A 5,170-nucleotide genomic window follows, 5' to 3' on the forward strand; every position below is an offset into this window, starting at 1 on the left:
TCACAAAGTCCTTTTTCAATGGGACTTCCTTTGCGCCAGTATTACGAGTCTGCCTGGGAGGCCAAAAAGTGAGCAGTACAGCCTATAACTACAAGATCCGTACCGTAAACTGAAAGTCAGTAGTTATGGGTTTTACGTTACAAAGCCGTAACATAAAACTCATAACTAAAGTGCTAAAAAATACACTAACACCCATAAACTATCTATTAACCCCTAAACCGAGGCCCTCCTGCATCGCAAACACTAAAATAAAATTATTAACCCCTAATCTGCTGCTCCGGACATCGCCACCACTAGAATAAACATATTAACCCCTAAACCGCTGCACTCCCGCATCGCAAACACTAGTTAAATATTATTAACCCCTAATCTGCTGTCTCTAACATTGCCACAACTTATTTGAGCTTCAATCTTATTGGATGATCCAATCAGCCAGTAGGATTGATCTCGCATTCAATTGGCTGTTCCAATCATGCCACATATGTAATGAGCCCCCATATAGTTAAATTGACCTAAAAGTCCAAATTTAAATGTGTACAAGTGCATTTAAATGTTGACTAGAAGCATTTTTTGCAATATATTTGTATCAGCAAAAATGCCTCTAATAAAACCAATAACTGTTTCAATGACATACACACATATGCTTCCCATGTGCACCAATACTGTGCTTGTTCTGAAAGTCACAAATGGAGTAATTGCTTGCATTATAATAATACACACTACCGTTCTCTCTTTTAGTTTGAATGAGGGGGAATTTACCTCAATGTGGAGAAGGGAACGGCATAAATAATAAAACTACCTGTGAACCTTATAATTAGTCAATTCTAATTGGAGGAACATAGATGTGGTAAGGCAATATAGAAGAATACTTAGACCTACTAAGCTACAAAGACTGCTTCACCCACATTGTAATATACATGTAGGGCCAGATTTATCAAAGGTTCTGGCTGCAGTTTTGCATGAACAAATTGCTTCTTAACCTACTTCGTCACCTGTTTGTAGCGTATCTCAATCCCACCGAACTTTTCCAACTGGGGAGATTGACAGCCCCTGCTCACATACTACTGACTGTGCATGAGGGGGGGACGGAATGGGATACTAGCCGTAGTGTGCAATGATAAATGCGCAAATACGATGCCGGGCGGACAGGGGAAACCCCCATCTGTTGGATTTTAATAAATCTGTCCCATAGAGTATACAGTACAGTATAAATAAGATACTGTGTGTGTTAAATTTACCCTAATATTAAAAACACAATAGTTGACCAATATTCTTTATTACCAATCTATAAAAGGTGGGGGGAGTGAAGAGTTATCCTAAGTATAGCAAGGGTCCATATCTATATCTACTTATTTGTATCTATTCCTCAATTGTTATTACACTGATGGTAAATAAAGTTGTCACCAAAATGAGTTACAAAATGAAACTGATTCTATAAATATTATCAATCTATTAATTCAGCATATATAATAGTATTCCCCAATTCCTTTTCCAACCCTTTTTGCCTTTATTCGATTAAAGGTTCAGAGCATATTAATTTGAGACAGTGCTCTCAAAACACACAGAAAAAAAACCCTAAAATGTACACTCACAGTATCTCTGCACACTCTAAATGCATATTACACATCGAGTGAGGGGGCACTAAGGCTTAGATGGACCATTTAACTTCCCATGACCACCACTTTCACCCAATACCATAATCACCATATCCCTTACCCCTGTTCCCCCTTAATTACCTGAAATAAAGACACAACAACAGGGTTTGCCAATTAAAAAATGGAAAGGTCACTTTATTTAAGCTGATTTTGCATTGTAGCCAAAATCAGATAAGAGAGCCGTCAATCAATCATTGCAATTTCAACACCACCAATCAACATAAATGCAACGCATTTCCACTGAACATGGATCTATGTTTCCGGGGGGGATGACCACAAAACACCCCCCCGTGGCGTGGCACGAGGAACTGCCCGAGAGAACCCGCTGCACAGTCTGCCCAGCAGCTAGACCACCGGATCACGGCGCCAAGCCGAATGTGCAGCGGGATCCTCCCACGTCCTCGATGCCCCGCCCACGTGTGAGACCCGTTTTCATCGCTCACCACCTTATCCGCTCTCCACCTTATCGCTCTTCCGACTCCTAATAGCTGCTGAATCTTAATGCCTCTGGCTAGCATAGACCGATTTGCGTCACCCGCTTAGCCTCAGCTGCAGCTATTTCTTTCCTTAAGAGAACACAGGCGGTCTTATATAGATCCAACCAATTGGTCTGCATCCTGCCCATATCTGTGCCTGCTTGCTCTCCTCTTCCTTTTGTGACCTCTCCATTTATGTTCGCTCTCTCCTAATGAACCTAATGCAGGGTGGGTGGGAGGGAAACAAGAAAAAGGTTAGTGTGGTTTACTTCCTGTTCTATTCCTTATATCACCTCTCTTTCTCAGTCCTTCCCCTTTTCTCTAATCTCCCTTTTCTTTGTCTCTATTCTCACCTCCCCCTGTCTTCCTACCTAACCCACCCCCCTCCCTTCACTCCCTAAGAAAACGCCTATTTAACCCCTTGATGTCAGTTTTCAGGAGCCCCTAGCCTTAGTTGCGCTCCTGTCGCATTTGCTCCCTCCTCTTTGTATAAGCATGTGCAGCATATGTGCATATTCCATTGAAACAGTTACAGATTTTACTAGTATACAAGTATATTTAAAAATGCACTCATACACACTTTTGAGTTTTATGCCCCATTAAGATGTTTTTCCATGGGTATGTCTGCAAACAACACACATTTTGATAACAAAATGATAGTTACAATTGCTTTTAAGACATTTATGTTGTATTTAAATCTTTTGTAAAGCAGTGCTTAATTGCAGATATTTAATATGCTTATGTAAAATAATACCCTACCATTTCTATAGGAGGCAGGGAGGGAACTCACTGTTCATAATTCTTTTTTACTGAGCTGAATGAAGACTGCCTCTGCACGGTCTCTGAGCTGCTATCTGGCAACCCAGCAAGTCTGTATAATGACTAAGCTGCTAGTACCCTGCGTGCTCAGCCCTTCAGCATCCAATGACCTCATCCTGAAAGCTCCCTGTGTAAATGAACTGCTCTCAGATTCTCATTTTACTCTGAGCCTCAACTTGTAACTTTTTGCTCTCAAGTTTCAGAAAAATACTCCACATTTAAAGTAAATGTAGAAACTACATAAATAGAAACTTTATATCTGCTGGGTTCTTGATTCTGTTGCATAAACCCTTAATAAGGTGCATTTTTTTTTAGTTGGTCCAAAGATTTCTCAGCAGAATATAGAGAAACACGAGAGCAAAACTTTTTAGAAAGCTCATTACAGCCCCCTCCTGGTATATGTTCTTAACATTTTATTGTGCATAATATATATACTTCAGAATAAATTGTCCTCTTGGGCCTCACAGATCAAATTGCAAATTATCCAGCAGGGAGAGGATTCTGCTTTCCTAATAGAATAGAAACGTTGAGTACCTGAGCAGGAACTGTATAGAGTAATTGATACTCTCATATTTGAATTTAATGATCATCTTATCAGTGTAAAAGGATTGATAGATCATTTTGTTATTGGGAATGGATAGTTTTTCTGACTCTTGGGATTTGAAAAAAGCCTGCATACAGACCCAAACCCCTGTTGTTTTTGTCTTTTTATTTTCTTGCTAGTTGCGGGTGTCCCTACATGACACTGAGGTGTCCAGTTATTGGCCAGGAAAGAGGGGAACTTGTTTTCTGGCAAATTTGTACAATTTAATTAAAATAGTTGTGTGTTTTTTTTTCTTTGATATTAGGGACCTATTACCAAATTAGCACATATAATTATATAGCATGAACATGGAAGAGAGAGATTTGCCATAGATGGTGCTCGGACAAAATGCCGATGGACAGAATGCCGAAGCACATTTGTCCATCAGACATATGTCCGAGAGACTGTGTTCCGACGTCGGCCGCGGGCAGATACACTCTAGAATGCTCTGATCTAATCAGAGCCTCGGGGGCGGCAACCGCCTCTGGGAACCTAGCCATGTGCAGCGACGTGCTTTTAACTATATGTCTATCTATCTGTTTATTTTTTTATCTTTATCTATCTTTCGATCTGTATTTATCCTTATGTATCTATCCATTTTGTGGCCAGATTGTTAACCGATGGCCATTTGTCTGTCAGAATATTATCTGTCACACAAATGTCAGTCGGACAAATGTCCGTCAGATAACAGTCCGGCTACGGCCATAGACATACCTCCCACACTTTCCTGTATGCTTTCTAGGATGCAAAAGGTTAAAGAGCTTGTGGACATGAATCCCAAAATGTGCCTTTTGTAATACAACATTAAACACCTTTCAAATTTACTTCTATTATAAATTTGCTTATTATTATTATTATTATTATTTTGACATTCTTTGTTGAAGGAGCAACAATGCACTACTGGGAGCTAGATAAACAAATCAGGTGAGCCAATGAGAAGAGGCATATATGTGCAGCCTCCAATCATCAGATAGTTCTCACTAGTTCATCGCTGCTCCTGAGTCTACCTAGGTATGCTTTTCTGATTCACAAAAGAAAAGGTTCGGGTTTCCAGGACATAGAGAGACTGCAGGAGGGAAGTTGACCAGACCTCCTAACTCATTACAATCACATAGGATGTGGGACAGATGGGGGGGTTGAATTTGCAATACTACACTCTAAACCACAACCACAGTCAGCAGTCTCAAGGATTAAAGTTTAGTAGATTAAAATGTCTCATGAGAGCGTGCTGATACTCAGATGATGGGCATCATATGAGCAAATTATCTTAAAACAAACAGTTATATGTAATATTCTCTCTCTATGTGCCACCCCTGTTAAATGATGGATGTGTTACGTAGTTCCACTTTATAGAGCCAGCCCTGACAAAACACATATTATTACTTCTTATAGGAGATAGAACTGTTTAATGCAAACAACCTATAAAGAGTGGTTTATCCATTACCCTTGTACACACAGGGTAAACCTTTTTGACAATGTTTGCCCAAATTGGCGAAAACCATTAAGATGTTTTTTCTCTTTTAATTTAAAAATATTTTTATAGCTAAAGCTTTATTGTTGATATAAAGCCTGGGTTCATAAGATAAACTGATTTATTAACCCTTTCAGTGCTAATTACGGCTCTGAGCCGTCACAGA

At 39.7% G+C, this 5,170-nt stretch overlaps 1 long non-coding RNA gene across 1 annotated transcript; it reads right to left on the bottom strand.

Annotated features, from left to right (window-relative positions):
• Positions 1-1,761: 1,761 nt before the first annotated feature.
• Positions 1,762-3,066, bottom strand: LOC128664019 (uncharacterized). The gene is made up of 2 exons (XR_008402914.1): positions 2,891-3,066; positions 1,762-2,349 (listed from the first exon to the last, which is right to left on the bottom strand). It is a non-coding gene; the product is annotated as an uncharacterized LOC128664019 (long non-coding RNA).
• Positions 3,067-5,170: the final 2,104 nt, after the last annotated feature.

Source organism: Bombina bombina, chromosome 6, assembly GCF_027579735.1.
Source record: "Bombina bombina isolate aBomBom1 chromosome 6, aBomBom1.pri, whole genome shotgun sequence".
Taxonomy (NCBI): Eukaryota; Metazoa; Chordata; class Amphibia; order Anura; family Bombinatoridae; genus Bombina; species Bombina bombina.